This window comes from Cibotium barometz, chromosome 30, assembly GCF_041138505.1.
Source record: "Cibotium barometz isolate CiBa-2024 chromosome 30, ASM4113850v1, whole genome shotgun sequence".
Taxonomy (NCBI): Eukaryota; Viridiplantae; Streptophyta; class Polypodiopsida; order Cyatheales; family Cibotiaceae; genus Cibotium; species Cibotium barometz.
The window spans coordinates 42,637,352-42,662,469 of NC_141075.1; positions in this window are offsets into that span (position 1 = coordinate 42,637,352).

Genomic DNA, 25,118 nt, shown 5'->3' on the forward strand with positions numbered 1-25,118 from the left:
CAGCTACTATAGCCATACCTAAATCTTTCTTTTTCTCCTTCTTCAGTCACTTCCTGCACTCATTAATTTTAGGAACAAGCAACACATGTACCTACGCATCTCTTCCATCCCACTTTGTTTGTTCCTAAAATAGGAGGTATGCTATCCTATGGTAGCGTATCATGTGAAACTGAGTTCGTGTTTGCAGATGTGCCTTCTACATCAAGTTCATCAGAGGATCCAGGATGTTTCTCAGTACCAACCACAATAATCCATAGCCCTTTTACTACCAATACATACCACATCATATAGGACCATAACAGGTAGTTGGTCCATTTAAGCTTATCCTTAGATGCTGATAACATCCGAAATGCATTACTGTCTGCCATTTCTAATAATACCCAAGGAAGTGATCACGTAAGCCTTTTTATGCAATGAGGGTGGCTGCTAATAAGGACGCTGACTATGGAGACTTGCAAAGGAAAGAAATGCAGAGTTAAGTGAGTATAAAGTTTACCCGTAAGATGTAGAGATCGATATCACTGAAGTGTAGCCCATAGACAAGTTCTAGTGTTGTGTTAGATGATTATTTCATGTGTATTTTCATGCTTGTTTGTAGTAGATCTGACAACACTACTTCAAAATTTGATGAAGAACAGTGCAAAGCTAGTCCCAAAGATGTCTACAAAAAACCAAAAATCACACGAACGCCCCCCAAAACGTGCCTGGAATGAAAATCTAACCGTAAAACTTCAGTAAAAAGTTCTATACATTTCAAGGTCCTCTTTCTTCTCCCATAAGGGCTCCTTGATCTAATTTAAGAAGACACGTGACTCAGTGTGAAGGGTAGGCAATAGCAAAATAAGGGTGAGGAGCGTATGCTCTGATACCAAATGTTGGAAACAAGGTTGCCGAAAAGAACACACATACACACAGTGTGGAGAAGCTGAAGGGAACACACAATGAGATGATAGATGGATTAATGAATGTGTGATATACAAAGATGATAAGTATACCCCAAGATGGGTGTATACTATCACAGGGGAAAAAACCACCTAAAGAGGGAAAAAGTGCCCCGATTGGTCCTTCCTAGTGTATTCACACACATCACTACCAAATATGGCTACATCCAACATGCTCTACTGAAAACCTAAATCTGGTTCCTATAGTTTAGAAACATGATTACAAGATTCAAAATAAAACCTTTAAAGAAACTGTCCAATATACTTGGATTGATGCATGATAAGAACCCCCTCAACTGATACAAACTCTATGCCGAGATAATAGTGCACTTGATGAGAACTCTAAGCTGAGATAATAGTGCAAATGATTAGTCACATCAAATGAGCACTAGAAGTTAGCCTTAAGGGCTAGAATTTTCTCCTCATCGGTCATCAAAAGCATGTCATTCACATAAAGTATGACAATAATTAAATCCTCACACGAACTTTATGAACCTAAAGCGTTCTCTCTTTGAACTATTACTAAAACCAAGAGCAATCAAGTGAGCATAGCTTTTTTGGTTCCATGCCCATGGTGCCTATTTTAGACCATGCAAAGCCTTACTCAAATAACGTACCTTGCCCTAGAACCCTTTGCACAAAACTCAGAGGTTGGGTAACATAAACTTCTTCCTATAAATCCCCATTCAGAAAAGCTATTTTGACATCCAATTGATGCACTTTCCAATCAAAGTGTGATGCTCATACAATGGCATAATGTATAGTCATATATGAAGTGCACATAAACGTTTCTTCATAATTAATCCCTTTCTTTTGGGCATGCCCCTTTGCAACTACCCTTGCCTTTGTAGCATTTAATGCTACCATCTAATTTGCATCTAAGCTTGTAAACCCACTTAGGGTCTATGATACGCTTGCCTGTAATAAGTGACATAACTCCCAAGTGCCATTTTTAGGAATGGAATTGATTTTTTTATTACATGGAAATCATCAAATGCTCACTTTTTGAAGCACCTCCGAAATAAATAGACTTTGCATTGCATGGTATAGCTATGAGTGCCTAGTTAACAAAATAGTTTTGTGCATAGCAAGTAGCTGATCTTGTCTTACTAGGTACAAGAGCGAATAATCTATTATCTTGCACAGTGTCTAACAGCCATTTTGGGACTACATTGGCCTCCTTGATAACAACCTGTCCTTTGGCCCACTGCATCATCAACATATGCTTGATCTTTTACCACTACATCATCAACATCTTCTTGATCAATGGACTGAAACTCAACTGACAATTTTGGGGTGTTCAAGCCTCAATAGGCTAATTCACATGGTTAGAATCTGGTGCACCACTTTAGAACAAAGGCAACAAGGAAGTAAACATATCCTATGGACCCAAAATGGGCTATGATTTTCATTTTGACAAGGGTTGCACTGAGTATTTAGCAAATACCATATCTTGACTGACTATTATCTTACCCATCATAGGTTTATACAAATGGTACCCTTTGCTTTGATAACTATATCCCACAAATATGTATTTCATGACCTTGTCCTGAAGCTTGTGTCAGTGTTGTGATGGTATAAGAGCATGCACTAAATAACCAAAAGCATACTCTAAATGACCAAACATACACATATGATTCACCATTGGCTTCCTTCCATTCCAACCCTCATATGGCATCATGATGTTCAAAGCTTTTGTGGGACATTTTGTGAGGACTTCCTAGTCTATTAATACTTTAAAAGACATAACTAAGATTAAATACAAGAACTAAATATAGTTAGAGAGAAGAAAGTTGTGTTGTCTGCATTAAGACACAAGACGTTGTTAAATAGGGCCTGAAGAGGCACAAATGAAGAGGAACATCCCTGACTAAATGGTGTGACTCTTGAATGAATAGTTATGTCCTTTGGACGTAGATATGTGTCCTTTAATAAGTATTTAAGTCCCTTTGAAGAGACGTGTCCTTTGATGATGACCCATGTACAAGGTGTGACCCTTCACTGGTGTCCTTTCAATGATTAAGAGTAATTAAGGATAATTAAGTGTAATTAAGAGAGATTAAGTCACAATCATGGCATTTCCTCCCACTTAAAATAAGATCCATGGTTATATAAGTGATTGTTGTTGATGAAGGAACTCTTGAAGTAATTCTGGTACTGTTGTAGATCTTCATCACTTCGCCAAGTTGAATTTGAATCATCCAAATCTTTCCATTGTACCAAGACTTCTGTAATAATCTTCTTTCGAGTTTCTTGTTGTCATATATCAAGAATATTTTTTGGAATTAAGATCATATGCTCATCTACAATCTCTAGAACATAATCAAAAATGTCTGGAATGGGAGAATCTCCTTTTACAAACTTCTTCATCTGAAAAGTCGGATGAATCTTTCCCCATGGAGGTGGTAGCTTCAACTTATAACTCAAAGGAGAATTCTTCTTAATAATTCGAAAAGGACCATAGTAACATGGTTGTAACTTTGAAAAAACTGACTTCAGTGTTTTATATCGATGAGGAGCCACGGACAAAAGAATCATATCACCTTCTTTGAATTTATCATGTTAGCGACGTCGATTAGTTTCTTGTTGGTATTGTTCCTGAACAACACGAATCATCTGATCTCGAACTTGAAGAAGAATATCTTGCATTTCTTGAACTAACTGATCTGCTAATGCCACCTTGTGTTGAAGAACAAAGTTTGATGGCACAACTGGTGTATGACCGTAAACGACTTGAAAATGACTCATGACTATTGTTGTGTGATGAGAATTATTGTAAGCAAATTGCATCAACGATAGATAATCTTCCCAAGATGCTAGGCGAGGCTAAATATAATGTCTAAGCATATCTTCAAGAATTTGATTAACTCTTTCAATTTGGCCAGCTATCTATGGATGATATGCTGAACTGAATAATAAATTTGTGCCAAGTGACTTGAAAAGTGAAGTCTAGAAATGTCTTGTAAAATTAGGATCTCAATCTGAAATAATGGACTTTGGCAACCCATGTATCTTGAAAACATATTGAAGAAATAACGAAACAACATCTGGAGCTTGAACTGTCTTCTTGCATGGTATAAACTGTGCCATTTTGAATAATCTGTCGACCACCACCATTATCTATGTATTACCTTTTGAAGAACGAGGTAAAGATGTAATCTCGATATAATGAAATCTATACTAATACTTTCCTAATGTTCATTTGGTATTGGAAATGGTTGAAGAAGACCAGTTAGAGTTTGTCTATTTGCTTTCATTTGTTGACAAAGAGAAACATGTTGTAATAAACTTTATAACAACTTGCTTCCTTTGAGGCCAATAATAAGAAGCTGTCAGCAAATCGATAAGTCTTGTTGATACCAAGATGAGCTGCATAAGGAACCTCATGATGTTCCTTCACCAAGAGTTTATGTGTACTTGTGTTATGAGGCACACAAATGAAATCTTGATAATATAATAATCCATTGACAAGAGAATAAGTTGCATAAATATTTAAATCAGAATAAGTAGACTGCGAAGTCATAATCACTTAAAAAGCATTTGCAAAATCTTGATTGTCTGCACAAATGATCCACAAAAGTTGTTGAAATGTCGATTTGAACTATAGAAATCACCATTGTTGCTAGGGCCTGAGGCATTCTGCTAAGAGCATCGACAACTACATTAGAAAGACTAGGAACATATTTAATAGCCATGTGGAAGTTTGCCAAATACTCCACCCATTTGCCTTGTCGTGCATTTATAACTGGTTAAGTGAAGATATACTTCAAGGAATGATGATATGTCTTAACAAACAGAATTTGCTCCTAGAAAATAGTGTTTCCAAGCTCAATAATAAGCATGAACAATTGCAACAAATTCTTTATCGTATACTGGATAACGTGTTTGAATTGTTGAATGCTTATATGTCAAAGGCAATGGGATGACCTTGTTGCATGAGAACTGTGCCAATTGCAATATCAAAAGCATCTATCATGACTTCGAAAAGATTGGGGTATGCAATTACCATTACTGGGGTTGTTGTCAAAGAAATATTTATCTTATCAAAGGCGTGACAAGCATCATTTGTCCATCGCAAAGCAGGTGCTGACTTTAAAACCTGTATCAAAGGTGCTACAATTTCTGAAAACTTAAAGACCTTTGTATGATAAAATTGGCAAGACCCAAGAATGATCTGACATCATAAATATTTTGCGGTATCGGCCAATCTTGAATAACTTGTATCTTCTTAGGATCAATGGAAATGCCATTAGCTAAAATGATGTGTCCAAGGTACTCCACCTATGTCTTGAAAAATTCACTTTGCTCTCTGAGAATTGACAAAAAGTGCATTATCTGCAAAACCTGAAAAACTTGATGTAGATGTTTTTTGTGCTCATCGATTTGCAACACTAAATACCAAAATATTGTCCAAATAAATAATCACAAACTTGTCCAGAAATGGTCGAAAGAGGTCATTCATGAGACTCATAAAAGTTTCCAAGGAATTGGTTAACCCGAAAGGCATGAACAAATACTCATGATGTCCATAATTTGTGTGAAAGGTAGTATTGTGCTCATCACCTTCACAAATACGGATTTGATGATATCCGAGCTTGAGATAAATCTTGGAAAAGACTTTGGCATGAAGAAAGAGATCAAATAATTCATCAATCCAAGGAAGAGGATATTTATTCTTGATGGGCAGTTTGTTGAGAGCACGATACCAGAAAAAGTGGTGCACCAAAAGAACTCTTACTACAAAAAATATGACCTTTGTCCAAGAGTTCCGTCAACTGACATTGAATTTCTTGGAATTCAGAAAAAGAGACTCCATATGGAGCACGAGTTGGTGTGAACTGCCAAGAAGTAATCAATCGGATGATCCACTAGACGTCGAGGAGGCAAAAGTGGAGGTAGTTCCGCAGGAAACAAATCCAAATGTGGGACAAAGAAGGGTTGAGCCAAATATGCCACTTTGGAATTTCGGTTAGGCACCATCTCCTTTGCAAAGAAAACCATTAAGAGTGTTGAAGAACAACCGGCCTTACGAACCCACTGCTTCTCTTGTAATGCGGACAAGATTGGTGTGGAGGGTTGGAGATCGATGTCCATACCATCTTTGACAAACTGTAAAGTGTGGCTACGAAAAATGATGAGAGGAGAATACTGATGTAACCATTGCTGATCCAAGATCATATCATATCGGGATAAAGGCATAACCTCAAAATCCATCTTATCGTGATATTGGTGAATGTGGAAGGAAAGCAGAGGAGCCATAGTATTGCAATTAAAACCCAATCCGTCTGTGTCAACTCAATCTCGTAAAAGTGTGGGGACTACGAGTAGTGTGTATCTTCAATCGTTGCACCATCGTGATGGCCACAAAATTGTGAGAACAACCGATGTCAAATTAGAACATTGATTGGACAGCTGAAAATTGAACCAATCAATGTCAAAACCCGAGTGGACATGTGGGCTAGAATTTTAGAGGCATCTCGTGTTTTTGTTAAGAAAACGTGGTGCTCATGCTAGATCAAGTGTGTGGAGGAGAACTCACAAAATACAAGAAAGATATCTTGTTTATTTAGTTGTTTATGAATACAACTAGGCCTTGCTCCATACAAAATGCCTCCTAGCTTCACCTTTAAACAGGTGAGCTAGTGAACCTTAAGTCCCTTCACACTCACACCCTTCTCTTTCCCTTCTACATAACCTTAGTCTCTTAATACCCCCCTCAATACCAACTATGAAAGAATGGAATAGGTGGTATTGGACATAGGATGCCTTTATAACATTAGGCGTACAATGTTTGGAATATAGGTGTGGTTACATTGAGAATTAAAACAGTTTCTCAGCGGAGTTAGAGGCTGATACAAACTCTGACTCTTTGTTAGGACATTTAGAAGTGATATGTTCCGTTTGTTTGCACTTGTTACATTTCATTTTGTTGGGATATTTAATCCAACAATTATTTGCCAAATGACCCACCTTTTTGCAATGGGCACATCTTACTTTGACCACTTGATGTGACAACAAAGCTTGTTCGATGAAGTGGTTGCATTTGAAGATTCAGCTCCTCCTTTTGGCCTCTTTTCTTCATCAAGACAAGATTGAATGACTCCTTCAAGGGTGGAATTAGGTATGTTCTTCAGGGTGGTGACTAAGGTGGGGTACACCTTTTTGACTGCATTTAGCAAAACAGTCACTGCATCATCTTCATCCATTCTCGCATTCACTGATGCAAGTTGAGCCATAAGGCCCTTCAAGTGAGAGATGAAGGCTCCAATGCTATCTCCCTCTTTGAGTTCCAAGCTGAAAATTTCAATTTTAAGTGAGATCTTGGAATTCTTACCACGAGCTCCATAGAGCTTATCAAGCTCATCCCATTTCTCCTTTGCAGTCGAAGCTGGTCCACATGGTGAATGAGAGCCTCATCAAGATGAAGCATGATGATGGCTTGTGCCCTCTCATCATCTTCAATATCTTCAGCCTTTGTTTGATCAATAACCTTAGTGCCGGAGATGAATGGCTAAAAACCTTTGGACATCATCTTGTACTTGACAAGGACTTGCCAAGTGTGGAAGCCCTCTCCCGAGAACTTCTTGATTTGGGGATTGTCCTTTGACATTGGGTATTGAAGGAGGTTATAAGAGAGTAATGGACTGATTTATGAAGAAGAAAAAACCAAAAATTTATGATATTTAGGCTTAATTAGAAAGAGAAAGGCTTATGAGAGTGCAACAACCCTAATCAAGTCAATAATGTTACATAAATAGGAGATTAAAATAGTAATTTTTATGGTTTAGCACTTAGGGTTTCTGCCCAATTACTAATTTTGATGGGGATTAGCTTCATTAGTGTTAAAGAACACTTTGTTTGGTGATTAAAATCACCATTAGTGTTTTAAAACACGATTAGTGCTTAAGAGCACATTTCTAATGACACTTGTATTGGTGATTAGATTCACCATTAGTGTTTAATAACACTGTTAGTGTTTAAAAACACTTTGGAATAACTTTCCTTTGCTGGATTAGAAGCCTCATTAGTGTTAATCAATACTATTAGTGCTCATAAGCACACTTTGAAGAGCTTAGCTTTGAGGACTTGAAGATGATGAGGAAGCTTGATGACATTTTGAATGAGACTTATAAATGCCTCATGTGGTTGGCCACCGCTTCAAAATCAAGAGTAAGATCAGCAACACAAGCCCTCACAATATCACTTGGGTGATTAGAGCAAAGAGGGAAGGATTAGAGCAAGAAAAAAAGATAAATTTGAAGCTTTAATGGAGAGCTTCCATGAAGTTGAGGAGAGACGCCTGGTTTTTTCAGTGTAGCAGTCGAATGGATGGACCATTTGATGTGAAACTCAAGTTGTAGACTCTTGAGAGGGTGAGCTTCAAAAGCCCTAACCCCATGCTTCTTCAAATCGCTTGTACACGGTGAATTGTTGTACGGCAGTGGGCAGAGCAGAAAACTGGAGGCGGCGCACATAGTCGGCAATGCCGCAGTGACGAGAGAAAAATTCAGACCATTGACCGTACGTCCGTGAACGCCCAGGCCTCCTCTTCACTTCTCTAGCTAAGATCTCCCTGAGATATGGCCTCTACAAGCTGCTAGGGCTCCTCCAATGGCTAGGGGTTCAGCTCCACACATGAAAAGATAAGAAAAAAGTGATAATTTTGACCTATTCTACACCACAAAGGGGCCTAATCAACCAAAGCTCTAGATACCATGTTAAGAAAACGTGGTGCTCATGCTAGATCAAGTGTGTGGAGGAGAAGAACTCACAAAATACAAGAAAGATATCTTGTTTATTTAGTTGTTTATGAATACAACTAGGCCTTGCTTCATACAAAATGCCTCCTAGCTTCACCTTTAAATAGGTGAGCTAGTGGACCTTAAGTCCCTTCACACTCACACCCTTCTCTTCCCCTTCTACATAACCTTAGTCTCTTAATAGTTTTCACCACTGAAGTAATGACACAAGCCTGTGCGTGCTAGGATATAACCATAACACGTTTACCTTTAGAATTATCTGAAGGCTGAACTTCATTAGGAACTCAATGGAGTCTTTTTGGGCCCTTTAATTTGCCATGAGGTTATGGAAACGTTTAACTTTTTGACAAATAGGAGCCCGCCATGTAAGCAAAAACCAATGGTTTGTAAGAGAGGTGTAAGAGTGGTCAAAGGGTGCACTTTTTCCCCCAAAAAGGGGAGGGGACAATTTTACAATTTTCGGACCTCCATAACTTCTACATACAAGCTCCGATTTGAGCGGAGATTACAGATCCGTGATCTACGCATCAAGAGCTTTCCATAGATATGTTACATGATATGGTTTTATCCGCTAGATTTTAAATTCCATTTTCCCCCCAAAATTCAAATTCGAATAAAGTAGCCGTTTTGAAGCTTCTGATTAGAAAACGTTTCTTCTTAAGAGAAAAGGTTTGACTCCCTTAAACTGCCAAATAAAAGGGCCCAAGAAGACTCCATTGAGTTCCTAATGGAGACTTGTCTTCTGAGGTGGAAGGTTCCACGTTGGAGTTCTTCCGATTTTACTGGGACTTTTAGGGCACTCGAACCAATGGTGGTCTCTTGAATAAATGGTGCATAGGCCTATTTCCTATTGGCCTGTAGAGGAAGAATGCTTTGGGTTGTGAGATTGGTCGTGTCTAGAGTCTCGTCCACCACAGTCTGATCCATGTGGTTGATAAGACTGTTGGAACCATGGTCGGCGGTCAGAGATGACCCATCTTGTCAAGGCTTCTAGAATGACTACTGAATTGGGTCGAGGTTAAGAACCACCAAATGAAGGTTTGGAGCCATCACATACGAGTAGAAGAGCCTGGGCGACCTTGTGATGATGAAGATCCCCAAGGTGTGAATGTGACATCAGTTATGCGTTCAACATAGCAAATTGCAGCTGCTAGATTGACTGGATCGTATTTGTGAAGGTCTATGCATAAGAGGAATAGATCACCCCCGTTGTAATAACGAGGACAACTAGGAGGAGAAAGCAAGGGACCGATACTGGCAACCAGTGGTGGCGAAGGAGTGGGTTTCCGGGGAGTATATGTCGGTGTTGTAGGTCGGACACTATAACCCAAAGGATCTTGGTCCCAGTATGTACTGATCTTGTGGTAGATGAGAGATGCCTCTAGGATGGCAAGGCTAAGGTAGGGGTGCTGCTCCAAGAGGAAACTATAATGTGGCAGGTCTCGTGTGCACCTTGAAAATCCACGTCATATTCCCTAGGACGAGATGTGGGTGTGGCTATCTGGATACGAAAATAGGTTGGAGGTGCAAGAGCAGGTACAGGTACAGGTTCAGGAGAAGGCACAAGTGTAGGAGAGTGTGTGTCCTCAATATAGCTAAACTCTTATGTGCTCGACCATAAGCCACCACTGTAAGAAAAAATACTGAAAGACGGTGAAGTGCGTCTAGTGGGGATATAAGTTGGTGCCTTCAGCTCATAGAATGTGACATTAGTACCCGAGGTGTGTTGTGACATTAGTACCCGAGGTGTGTTGTGCTCTAAAGATGATGAAACGATGGGTCTCTTTGACATAAAAATGCCACATGTTAATTTTGACAGGCACAAGGAAATATCACACTTGATGGCAGCTTACAGAGATTAAACGTTGCCACGATGGAACTACAGGAGTCCTCGTAGTAGAGAAGAGGCCATGATGATGATCGGCAGGTGTCTTATTCATGGGCTGCATGTGCTTTGTATTGTTCTTGCTTTGCTGGCTGACTGTGGGCTGGTTGTTATGTAGACGCCACTACGTTGGGTTTTTTTTTAATATGCTGGTCGGCCTGCCTAAGCGGGCTATTAGCTGGCTAGTAGGCCACATGTGTGAAAGGCTTAAATGTAAGCCTTAAATTATAAGGCTAATAACTATAGTTGTTTTTTTTTATTTTTTTTTTCGTACACACCCGGGGCCCACTCAAGTGGGTGGAGCTGATTTCCCCTTCCAACAATTAGCCAATTATCATGGTCGGGCAAGGGCCACGTACCATCGGGCAAGAGCCACGAATTAGGCATCCCCCATGACCACCGCGATGAGTCGAGCGCTGGAACAGCGGCGGCTGGAACAGTGGAGGGGTCTCGTATGGATCCTCCTATCTCGGGTGATCCACCACCCGAGGAGGAGGAGTCACTCGAGTGTTCAAGGGACAAGAGCCCGAGCAACCAAACACATCAGGCAAGCATAGGTGTCCCTTTATAACATGAGAGAGCCTATAGTTGTTTTTTTTGTTTTTCTCATTATTTTGTGAAATGTCACGTTAAAAAACAACGTGAGCAGTCATGCTTGTGAACTAGAAAGGTGGCGCCCCCTTTGATGATGACGATTCAGCCTAGAAGCATGCGATCAGGACCTCGAGGGGAATACAAGGCAACCTACTAGCACATAGATGCAACCTTGCTGTGAGTCTCTGCTTCCCATCATTTTTTTGGTTGTATAAAATTTGGGGGAAATGGCTAATCAGGTAAAATTGGGCAAAGGATTCAAAATTGGATGGGCATTCTCTCTTGCTCTTCCATACAACTCTTGCTATGCCTAATTCTATGGTTAATTTGCTGATTTAGGGCTTTTAATTTCTACGGTTAGGGTTAGGGTTTTTTGGATGTGGGCATCCTATAGGTTGGAGCTTGTTTGCTACGAGCTTGTTTATGAGAGGTAGGCCCGTGCCTTTAACCATACAATTCACCATCACTAGAAGAGACATGCTCTTACATACATTGAACTCATGTCATATGTACTCCCCCTCAATCTATGCAAAATATCAAAAGCTTATGACCGCTGAAATTTTTACCCATGGCCAAGAAAACTTTAAAGCATACAAAAGCCTCTAATTTATTCTTCAATGGTGCACCCAAATGTGGTGTGTAACATAATCAACAAAGGCAACAAGCACGAAAGACCAGTAGATTATAAGAACTGCATGCTGTCGATAACGTTGATGGATGATATTATGCAGGTTCGTGACATCTGGGTCCTAACTAGGGTCGATCGACATTTCCTATACATATAACCCAAACCAAATACATACGTAAGAGTCAATTGCTCGAAGCATAAAGCATTCATAAATAGCTATGCATAAAGGCTTACGCATAAAGCCTATGCATAGAGCCTTATGCATAAAGCCTACGTATAAAGTTTGCACTTAAAGCCTATGCAGGCCTATGCATAAGCTTTATAAAGCTTATGCATAGGCTTGTGGTGGGATAAAGCCTATGCAAGCCTATGCATAGGCTCACACATAAAACTTACATAGAGGCTTATGCATAAAATCTATGTAAGCATCTGCATAACCTTTACGTGCAAGATTTATGCATAGGCTTTATATGTAAGTTTTATGCATATGCTCTGCATAGGCTTACGCATAAATCTTGCACATAAAGCCTATGCAAGGCTATGCATAAGCTTTATGCATAGAGCCTAAAGCCTATGCATAGGCTTATGCATAGACTTGCATATAAAGCCTATGCATAAGCTTTATACATAGGCTCTATGCATAAAGCCCATGCATAGGCTCTATGCATAAGCTTATGCATAGGCTTTAGGCTCTATGCATTATAAAGCTTATGCATAAGCATACAACGCCCTACACCACATAAGCTTATGCATAAGCATACAATGCCCTACACCACATAAGCTTTATGCATAGAGCCTATGCATAGGCTTTATGTGTAGAACCTATGCATAAGCTTTATGCACTAAGCTAAACCTAAACCCAGCACCCACGGGTGCAATAAACATAGATCTTGCATTAACAATTACAAGAAAAAGGGGGATTACCTCTTTTTTATGAAGCTGAAGGAGAGGATTAGTGCAAGACCTACAAAACATAAAATTAAACAAAGTAATTAGTAGTACATTTAATAAAGCTTGCATGAAGCCTATGCATAAAGCTTATGCATGAAGCCTACACATAAAGCTTCATGCAAGCTTCATACATAAAGCTTGCATAAGCTTTATACATAAAGCTTGTGCGTAAGCTTAGAGCCTACACATAAAGCTCTATGTGTAGATCTTGCATAAAGCTTAGAGACTGCGCATAAATCATGTGCATAAGCTTAGAGCCTACACATAAAGCTTAGAGCCTATGCATAAGCTTTATGTAGGCTTATGCATAAGCTTATGTAAGCATATGCATAAAACTAAACCTAAACCCGGCATCCAAGGGTGAAGTAAATGTAGATCTTGCATTAACTATTACAAGAAAAAGAGAGCTTGCCTCTTTTTTGTGAAGCCAAAGGAGAGGATTAGTGCAAGACCTACAAAACATAAAATTAAACAAAGTGATTAGTAGAATATTTAATATATCTTGCACACATTGAGAGCTCAAAGCATGCTCTATGCATGTATTAAGAGCAGTGAGAGCTCTATGCATGAAAAGAGGCGTATAGGTGTTGATTTTTGACCTCTTAATATTTACACCAAAAGCGATTAGCATACTCTTCCTTTCTTCCAAAATGAGGTTCTTGATTGTGTGGTGGGTCATGAGCTGTATATAGTGTGTGATGGATATTCGAGATACTTTCAAATTCATATTACTAAGGAGCACCAACTGAAAACTACTTTCATCACACCATGGGATGCTTTGACTATCTTGTGATGCCTTTTGCATTGAAGAATGTGCTAGGGCCACCTTTCAACATTTTATAAATGTAGTGTTTGAGTTATATCTTGGTACGTTTCCCAAGGTTCTCTCAACCCTTCAAATTTTCACCTTGCCGAAGCAGCCAAGGTTTGTTTGCTTGGCACACATTGACTTTTCTCAAAAAAGTTAAGCATTACAAATGATTTGCACAACTTCTCTATCCTCTTCATTGTCTCACTCTTTTATTGCATCCTTATGTTTGGATTGATGCACATAAAGACATATTTGAGGCCACGATGTGGAGAGACCTAAACAACATAGACATTCAAGCATGTCAAAAAATAATACAACTTTTGATAATAAAGAATCATCATGAATAGAAACCCATTTGACTCACCTGAACACTCACCACTATAACTAGGAAAGTCGTGCATCGTCCACATCAAGGAAAGTCTCATGAAGATGGAGGTCGACATATGTCATGCACATGGATACCTCTCCAAAGTATCTCAAGCTCATCAATCAAGGGCTCAAGATATATATATCCATATTCTTTACCTTATGTTTCCTAGGAATGAGAAGGGATAACATGACATGTCCTTTCTTTATTGCCATGGATGGAGGAATGTTGTAATGTATGTGTGGAAGAATAGATGTGGATGTGTATGTGGATGAATGGATGTGTATGTGTATGTGTATGTGGAAGAGTGGATGTGGATGTGTATGTGGAAGAATGGATGTGGATGTGTATGTAGAAGAATGGATGTGTATGTGTATGTGGAAGAATGGATGTGGATGTGTATGTGGAAGAATGGATGTGGATGTGTATGGGATAAGAATGAATGAGATGAGATATGAAATGAATGTGATGAGATGTGATGTAAATTTAGATAGATGTGAATGAATGATATGTGATGTAAATGAATGAGGTGTGATGGGATGTGAATATGGGTAGATTTGTGGTCCATCATTGGTGGCATCTAGGCCAGAGAGCTTGAAGAAAGTGATATATGAGAATCATCATTGATTTCTCTCTCATCATCATCCCAAATTTTCTCGTTCTTGGATGGAAGTCTCTCCACATCCACTAAGCATGGGAGATTGGAAGGCAGTATGGAATGGAGTGGAAAGTCCTCCTCCCCCTGGCATGAATAGGTAATATATCTTTGACATAGAATTCCAATACAAGCTTTGATTTGAAAAAATAATTCTCTTAATATTTGTTGTTATTTGATAAGGTACTCTATCTTCTTTTGCCTACCATATTGGATGAGCCTCAAAATCAACCATCTTCTTGATCCAATGCACATCTTCAAGAATTTTGTCTTTAACATTTGGGAGCACTTGAGAGGAACACGGGACTCCTTGCTTGTAAGAGAGGATCTATAAGGCATAGAGAGGATGCAAAGAGCTTGGCCACAAGAGGGACCAAATGGGAAGACAATTCTACCTCGATCACCTTAGATATTGACAAAGAAGGAGGAGAAGTTGGTGAAAGATGCCATTGCTACATTCCGTATCCAAAGGGGTGCATGAGGTGTTTAAAAGGTGCCTTCACAAAGACAAAGAAGAGAGATGTTGAGCAATTATATGGCTTGAAGTCCCACGATTGGCACAAGATGCTTCAAGTAAGTGAAACATTGAAATTGTACATATTTTCCTTGTTCAATCATGACGTATCTAATCATGGTGCATAAATGTTTATAGTTTATTCTTCCTACAAGCATTTTCGATTGTGCATGCGAGAGACGATTTATAAGATGGGGGAGCTTGTGAGGTTTGTACCCAAAACCCTCATAGCCAAGTTTCTACATGTGTTTTTCTCAAAATGATTTGTTTATTGTTTCGCATTGTAGATATGTGAGCTCAAAGGAAATTGATCCATGTACACTTAACTATGCAAGGGTCATGGCGGTGGAGCTGGTTTGTTTGGTGGAGGAGACATTCTCCCACGGTCAATTCTCACAAGCCAACTACATCTTATGGTTCATTTAATTGATCAGATTGCCATATGTGGCACTATGCATGCTTGATGGATGTTCTTTCTTGAGTGTTTCATAAAGACCTTGAAGGATTTTGTAAGGCAAAATGCAAAGCCAAAAGGTAGTATGGCTGAGGGTTGGTTAGTAAAAGAATCACTTGTTTATATCTCAGAATACCTTGCCGAAGTGGATCCCTCTCTCCCTCGCCTATGGAGCAATGAAGAAGACTTGAAGATGACCTCTCATGTTCCTCAAGAACAGGGAAAGACCAAAGTCATGCATATAGAGATGCATAGTAACCTTAATACGTTTTGTGTGCTTAATAGTGATGTGATGAGAAGATGGGTGGTAAAGTATGAGGATGAAAAGGCAAGAAGACAAAGTGAAAGGTCGGCATTCCGTAAGCGCCATGGACGTAGTGTGCCATACCCTAAGCACCTACAATCACTTCCCAAGGATCTTGATGTAGATTGGCTACATGAGGAGATGGAGAGAGTGGCGCAAGATGAAAACATGCATATCACATTGGAGAAGTAGGAGTATGCCCGAGGATGATTTAAAAAGGTAAATAAACTTGTGTTGTCAATCATATTTTAGTATGTTAAACTTGCAAAAATGTATTTTAAGGTATTTTTAATTTTTTTTGTCTTGGTATAGTGCACAATGTTTAATGCTTTCTGGTCGGAGGGTAAACATTTTCACACACAAAGGATTGATGAGAAGAGGAACACCCAAGATTATGGGGTAATTGCAAGCTTTGAGGGAGCCAATGGAGCCATGGATGATTATTGTGCATTGATCCAAAATATCATTAAGCTTGACTCTCGAAGCTTCTTTGTATATATTTTGGATGTCAAGTGGTTTAAGGATGTGGTGGAAAGAGGTCCTAATGTAACAATCAAGTGCCATGCAAGTGGCTTTGTGAGTAACCATTGACTCTACAAAGTTTTGGCAAGGAAAGGATGGGACTCTAGTACTACCACAACATTGTGAACAAGTACATATAATTATTGGTAATTACAATATATGCATTTATAGATAGTAGAGATGTAATTTTTTTGTATGATGTACCTTTGTGCTTGAATAGGTTGTGTATCACCAATAATTCATAATAAGAGATGATGGCATATAATGGTTGTAATTTTTTTGTATGATGTACCTTTGTGCTTGAATAGGTTGTGTATCACCAATAATTCATAATAAGAGATGGTGGCATATAATCCCAATCTCACCACGTTCAAGAGCCATTTATAGTACATTCACCCACATTGAGCATATGGAGGAGCATGTCAACTCAACTATGGAGGGAGATAGCTTGGAAAATATTGATGATGATCGTGCCATTGGAGATAATGATCATGCTATTGGAGATGATGATATTACCTCTCATAGTGATAATTCTAGAAGTGGGATGGATCTCTTTGTAGATTTGGATATAGGCATGGACATTATGATGATCGTGCTATTGGAGATGATAATATTACCTCTCATAGTGATAATTCTTGTAGTGGGATGGATCTCTTTGTAGATTTGGATATAGGCATGGACCTCATTGAAGACGAGGTTGAACTCTAGTTCTTTCATTGTACTTTTATTATGGCTATGGTCTTCCTTTTGGTATAGATTCATGCCTTTTTGAGATTATATGTATAGATTTATTGTGATATGTTACTTTTCATGGCATTACTTAATCATTCACCTTTGGATTGCTTTTCATGGAGGTTCAAGATTTTTTTTTTAAGCTTCACTTTGATGAAAAGATGTGGGGATTGAATCATCGTCCTTTGGATTGTTTTTCATGGCATTACTTGATATACCTAAGCCTTTACATGTATCCATCCCTTTCACCCCATTACTCAATTTATACCTATTTCTTTTCTCTTTCCTTAGCATATTTTTCCTTGCAAATATGCTTTCTAGAGATTCATTTGTATATAAATGCACCAAAAAATCATGCATATTATCAAAATCTTATGCACATAGTTCAGCAAATGATATTTTTAGGGATTGAATATTTTGTTTTTCTTTGCAAGGTCCACAATTGCAACTACATAGGAAATTGTTGCAAACTGTGTCTATAAGCGCATCTGTAATCACATCTATGCTCGCGTCTATAAGCGCGTCTAATTTCAAAGGAACTAGATGCGCTTATAGACGCGACTATAGACGCAAATATAACTTATGCGTCTATAAGAGTGTCTAGTTTCAAAGAAGTAGACGTGCTTATAGATGCGAGTATAGACGCTAGTATAGACGTGTCCGTCACTTGTGCGTCTATGCTTGCTTTATGTTGTAGTGGATGGGCACTATATTTCAATACTATGTGCATGTTCTTGGTTGATATCATCATCTATTCCTTACTATTTAAACTCAAAGGGATTATGGCTATATTATAGAAATTGGCCACACTATATTGACAACCCACATTATTTTTCAAACAAAAGGTCAATAGCTTGAAATTACTAGCGATGGTCCTAAAAAAATAGATGAGTCAATTGGGCATGATTATGTAGTCATGCTCCATACGTGCATAATCATGCTCCATACCTGCATAATCATGCTTCCTCAAGAATGCCAAAAATGCATGTACCCCCCTTAGCTCTCTAATTGGCTTTGCCAATTAACCATTTAGACCATCAATGCTTCAAAACATTGTAACACTGTGATCGGTAGTCATGCTCCATGGTTCCATGACTACATTATAACGGTAGTCAAGCCCCATGTTTTCGTGACTGGATAATAACGGTTGTGCCCCATATTTCCATGACTACATAATAACAGCCGTGAGATTGATAGTCATGCCCCATGTTTTTCTCACTGTACAATAACATTCGTGTCCAAAACCTCTATAATCATGCCATCTACAATTAGAATTGAGTCCCAAAAATACGTTCACATATGTACAACCATATGTATTTTTATATTATCGTCTCTATAAACATCCTTTAGACCAAGTTAGAGAGTAAAAAATATGCTTAATCCTTCAAATTTCTAGATGCTTCTTATTTCATTTTCGAAAAATCTAGGGGATGGTGATAAGAAAATGGAAGTCGTGTTAGGTACTCGTGCTTTTGGCATGATACACCCATGAGCAATTGGCCCAATGCGCCATGACCCATGATAATAAAGTTTAGAATGTAGCACATGGAAGTTGGTAGCGAGTACGATAAGGCGAGCTACGTACGTTTGTAGAGAGCATGTGCCTCCATAGGAACTTAGGTACGATTGTAAGGGAGCATGTGCCTACATAGCAACTTAATAGCTCGGTCTCTTCTCTCTCGTGGCTCTCTCACGTGGATCTTATACTTAGAGAGAATACAAGGTTATGATCATATAACTTTGCCTCAGAACCCTGCTGATCAGCGTTTTCCTTGCAAATCCCAGTGGAGAGGGTTTTCCATGCCTGGGTGCCGGCTTTAAAGGATGAGGGTTGCGTTGGATTAGGGATTTACAAAAGACTAGGTTTATCATTTGGTGTTAGGGTTAGGCTTACGGCTACGTTAAGGTTGGTTTTGCACCCTGCAACTCAGCGATGGCTTCTTCGGCCGATGCGGGTTCCTGCATAGGTACCGATAGCGCCGCGAATTGCCCAACAACGTCATCAAGACATTTGTTTGTGATAGGAGGGATGGGCAGCTTGGTGCTGCTGGTGTTGACGGGCTTGGCGATTCTATGGCGGTCTCATTGTCTGTATAGGCAGTCGTTAGACAGGAGCCAAAGGCAGCAGCGCCGACAACAGCAGGAGCAACGACTGCAAGTGCCGGCACAGTTGCACGAAGAGAGAGCTGCATCGACGTCGGTGATGTCGCCGTTCCCGCACGAGCCACCTCGCAGTTGTGTGATCGTCATGCTTCCCGGTGAGAAAAGCTACCTTGCAATTGCGCAGCCCTGCCACCCCTGCTGCTATTCTGCTAATAATAATTAAGCCCGATGAATTTACGTACCTTTCCAGCCATTTTTTAAACAATGCGACTGACGACTAATTCTATTATTTTTAATCCTATAGTTATTCTAATTAGAACGTAGACTCTAGAGCAAGGCTCAAGGAAAGAATCTTCCTTAAAAGGGGCCCAGGCGCCTCTAGGTATGACTTTCCCTTTCCTTACAGGTTTTGTTTTGATAACTCTTTCCTTTTGACAAGTGCCAATTTCCTCTACTTAAAGTGATCCCTCTTGTAAGTTGTCAACATGAACCAAAATTCAAAGATTATGCTTGTTATATTTAATCCTTTTCCCCGTCTTGACTCTATACCGAATGTCACTTTAACTTTAGTTAACCATTTCTACTTATCAACGATTTGACAAGACTATGACTCATAGCCTCCCTAAAGGGAGAAGGGGCATCACACTTTGGCAATAAAGTAGCTACATTAAGTATTTGTGTGTGTGTGCACGTGAGTGCATGTGTGTTTCTTCTTTTTTTGGAAAAGAAAAGAGGAAAAGGGGGAGGGAGGGGGGGTTTATATATATTATATATATATATATATACACACACATATATATGCATGTGTGTGTGTGTACTGTGTGTATACACATATATATAATATATACGTATGTATGTGTGTGTGTGTGTGTGTGTGTGTATGTATATATATGTACACATACACACACACATATGTATATAAATGTACACTAAGTTATATCATACGTTATTCGAGTATTCGTTTATTGTAAATAATATCCATTTAATACATTTAACATATTTATATGGACGTATTACACGGTGACACATCAATTATAATGGATTACATGTTTTAGTTATTACACTTAAATCGAAAGCTTTTTGATTGGAAGCTTTCGAAAAGTTTCCAATCGAAAGGCTTTCACTATAAAAGAGGTTATTTTTGAATATCTTGTCACTATTGGCTTTCATGTAGCCAATGCAAATTTCTCGCTGTATGTGAGACATGGTGATAGAGGAGTTGTGCTTGTTGTCATTTATGTAGATGACTTGATCATTACGGCGGGGGACCATGATGCAGAGATCTTTGATGTAAAGATCTTGCTAAGACAGAAGTTTGAGATGAAGGATCTGGGGGAGCTCTGATATTTCTTGGGCATTGAGGTGATTAGATCACCACATGGTATTGGATTACTGCAGAGACAGTATGGCTTGGACATGTTGTCCAAGTATGGTATGATAGGCTGTAAGCCTATTTCTATGCCATTGGATCAGAATGGCAAGTTGAGTGCAGATTCAGGAGAGATCTTAGAGGATCCTACTATGTATAGGCACATAGTAGGAAGTTTGATCTACATGACGATCACCAGACCAGATTTGAGCTATGCTGTTGGGTTGGTGAGTCAGTTTATGCAGGTTCCACGAAAACCGCATTTGAATGCAGTGAGACGCATACTGAGGTATGTGAAGTCTACTTTGCATTGTGGACTATTCTATGAGACTGGGACAGAGATATGTGTACATGGGTACACAGATGCTGATTGGGCTGGTAGTATCTCAGATAGAAGATCTACCAGTGGATTCATGTTTTCTTTGGGGAGTGCTGCTGTGACTTGGAGCAGCAAGAAGCAGCCTACGGTTGCTCTATCGAGTATACAGAGGCCGAGTACAGAGGAGCTGCTATGGCAGCATGTGAGGTAGCTCGGTTGAGAAAGCTACTTGTAGATTTGGGTCTATCAGTGGATAGACAAGTTGGCAGTATACAGTTGGCCAGGAACCCAGTCTTTCATGCTCGTACGAAGCACATAGAGGTTCACTACCACTTCGTCAGAGAGAAGGTCTTGGCAGGAGACCTTGACCTTGTTTATGTCAGCACAGAGGATCAGGTAGCTGACATCTTCACCAAAGCATTGGGTACAGAGAAGCTCCGCAGATTCAGGGCTTTGCTTGGTGTACATGAGATGGAGTTGAGCTCAAGGGGGAGTGTTGAGATATCGAGCTCGTCTAGTGAGGCGGCGGCCCCACTGATGACCCGCCTAGGGGATAGGCCCCACACTTACACCACTGGCATGGTTGGTGAGATCATGGGAGATATGCGGCTAGTGGGATGACAGGCTGTGTGACAGCCATTTTAGAGACTGGCATAGTTATAGCGCCAGCTCATTTAGTCGGGTTCACACTATAGAGAACCCGTGTATGTATTGGTTGAGTACCTTTCATATTATGAGTACTCTTATTCTTGTATATGGTGTGTTGAGTGTTGAGTAGAGAAGAAGGAGATTTCAGCCTCTCACCTTGTGTGTTCTCTATTAGGGTTTTGTGAGTGTGTGTGTGTGCTTGCAAGAGCTCAAGCTCTCTTCCCCCCTGCATCTTTTCAGCACACACAAGAGAAGGCAACTTCATCTTGTAAGTGAGTTCCGAAGCAGGTAGTATCCATTCTCTTCTACTTTGTTGAAAATCCTCATTCAACATGTCAAACACATAGGAAGCATCTTCAGATGAAGGATCAGCATTCTTTTGTTGGCCAGCATGGGTTCTTTTCAGGATATGATATATTTTATGCAGGATCTGAATAATTCTCTGGGCTGTGCATTTTAGCTAGACATGATCTGCAGCCCTGCGTAGCATATAATGATCTTTGTGGCGACCGATGGATGATTATCCAATGTATGATCAATGGAGAGATTTTTGAAATAGGCTCCTTGTATGCCTCTCAAATTTCAGCTTCCAGAGCTCAAATGTGGGACTCCATAAAGCAATATCCTTGGTCCTCAATGTGGGACTCCATAAAGCAATATCCTTGGTCCTCAAATGCTGTACTTTGTGGTGACTTTAATAATTCTCCTCACTGGAAGGACAATACCACACATAAATCCCATATGCTACCCTCTGAAATCCAGCAATGGGAACATATGACTTCATCACTTCATACTGCAGATTTATGGACAGCAACTCACCCTTCAGTTTTCGGATTTACATATCATCATAATGCTTTTACAGAATATTGGGCCAGGCTTGACAGATGGTATCTTATTCATGCTCAGCAATATGATGATTATACATGTCAAATGTGGGCTGATTATTCTCAACAACTATCTGATCACACTCCACTTTGGCTCAACCTTTCATTTGCCTCTAGTGGATGATATGCAGCTCTCTTTAGTCAAACACTTGGAGGTCAATCAATTATATCTTTCTCATGAAAAATTCCAGCAAATGATCAGATTGGCGTGCAGGCCATTGTTATCCCATGCTCACGAGGATCTGGATTTTGGCTGGAACTCTTTTGTACATCGTATTCAAAATGTCATTAAGGAATATGGAAGATGGTACATGGCAGAAACCAGACAGCATATCCAGTTGGTAAAATCATACAAACAGTCCTTGGTACAGATTAGCCATCAAAGGTCTCTTTCTGCTTCTGAGCAGAATTCATTGTCTTGTGCTTCTTCCATAATTGATGCTAATGATAAACGCAAGTTTTCCAAATGGCAGACAAGGGCTAGAGTTAAACCTATGCTAGATAAGGGTTGTTCCTCGAAATCTTTCTTTTGAAATTTACATGCGTATAGACAAATTCAATCTATCATGAGAGTCAGGAAACCTGATGGTCTTTGGACCAAGACTTTATCTCAGCTAGAAAAACAATGTCTGGATCATTTTCAGCTTCTTTTTTCTCTACCATCTTCTTCTACACCTCAGGTTGCATTGGCTCGGAGCATATTTATTGAGCTTTTTTCTCCTATTGTTTCTTTGCAAAAAGCTTCAATGCTGGAAATGTCCTTTTCAGATACTGAATTGGATAAAGTCCTCAAGCATTTGGGTAAACATAAATCCCCTGGCTGGGATGGTTTGACGGTTGAATTTTTTGTAGCCTTCTGGGCTAAATTGAAGGGTCCAATCTTGAAGCTCATTAATGTAGCCTGGCAGCATCAACATCTTCCCTCAGCTTGGAAGCATGATCTGGTTAAGCTTGTGCCCAAAAAACCTCTACGTGAGACAATGGATGACTGGAGGCCTATCACTTTGATGCCTGTTATATATAAACTTATTGCTAAAATGTTGGTACATCGGATAAAGGATATCCTTCATAATGGACTTCATCCCAAGCAATATGGTTTTGTTCCAAGAAGGCATATACATGATAATATCTCCAATACTCTCATCACAATGGAATATGCAAAATATTCTGTCATGCAAGTGGATGTGGCAAAAGCATTTGATACGGTACAGTGGGATTATGTTTCTCAAATCATGTCTAAACTTGGTTTTGGGCCAAAGCTAGTTAATGTCATATATTGGCTTTACTCAGATTCCATTGCTCAATGCTTTATAGGGAAACACTTGTCTGAGTCTTGGACTCTAGAACGATCAGTTCGACAGGGATGCCCTCTCAGTGCTTTGTTCTATGCTATTGCTTCACATCCTTTGCTTCTTTATATGGATCATTTGGTTGATGCTAGACAGTTAGAGGGGCTTCAAATTTTTGGTTCACGGCCTTTCATTGCAAAGGCTTATGCAGATGATTCATTCTTCATGCCAAAGGACAGTCCTCTGGAGCTTCGCCTATTGATGGATACTCTTTCAGATTTCGGGTTGGCAGCCGGTCTAAAAATTAATTTTCAGAAATCAAAACTCTTACCTCTCAAGCATTGTGACTGGCTTAAAACCTTTTTTCAACAAGAGCAGCCTTGGTCTATCATGTTGGCAATTTTGTGTGGTCAGATGCGCACAAATGCTTATGGTCATTGGCTAGTTGATCCATCGAAAGTAGTACTTGGCAAATTTCAAGGTAAAATCCCTGGTTGTCCATTTTCTACTTCCTTGATTCAGGATTGGATAATACTTCTGGACATTCTCACATGCTTTAGGTCGAACGACAAGCCTGGGAGCTTTTTTTGCAGACAAGTGAGGGAATAGATTTGTGGCCCCTTCTGCATGCAAATAATCCAGGGTTCACGTTTCAACACAATGCTCTTTCGTCTTATCGGGCCCGTCTGGACAGATGGTATCTCTTTCGAATGTAGCAATATGATAATTTTGCGTGTGACTCTCGGACCATGCTCTGATTGCTTTGAAGTTACATTTGTCCTCGGGTTATGTTGATGATCCCTTGTGTGCAAAGTGGCTCTTACATGTTAATAATGGATATCTTAAACATGAGGTATACAGAAAGATGGTGGTGGAGGTTATTTCGCCATTGACTTCTCAAATGTGTATGGATATGGACACGGCTTGGGTTCGCTTTGTTATGCGTATTCAATGTGTGATTCAAGATTATGGCACGCACTACTTGAAGCATTTGAGACAACGAGTTAAAGAGGATAAAGACAAAGTTCAAGATTTAATGCACCTTGCTAACATCTCTCCTCTTAAATGATTCCCAGATGGGAGAGCTCTATTCTGCTCGAGTGTTGTTACAGCATAATGATGAGAGAAAATTGGATAAATGGCAAATTCGTGCACGAGAACATGCTTTGGCAGATAAAGGATGTGCTTCTAAGCAATTCTTCCGACATCTACATTATTCCAAGCAGACTCAAGCCATTAAACGAATTAGACTCTTGGGTGGTGACTGGACAAAATCTCGTATCGAGCTAGCGAGGGCGATGGAAAATCATTATGGCAAAATATTTCAAGCAGGCGTCATGCTATGAACAACTACAATGAGGGTCTTGTTCATAATATAGACATCAGTT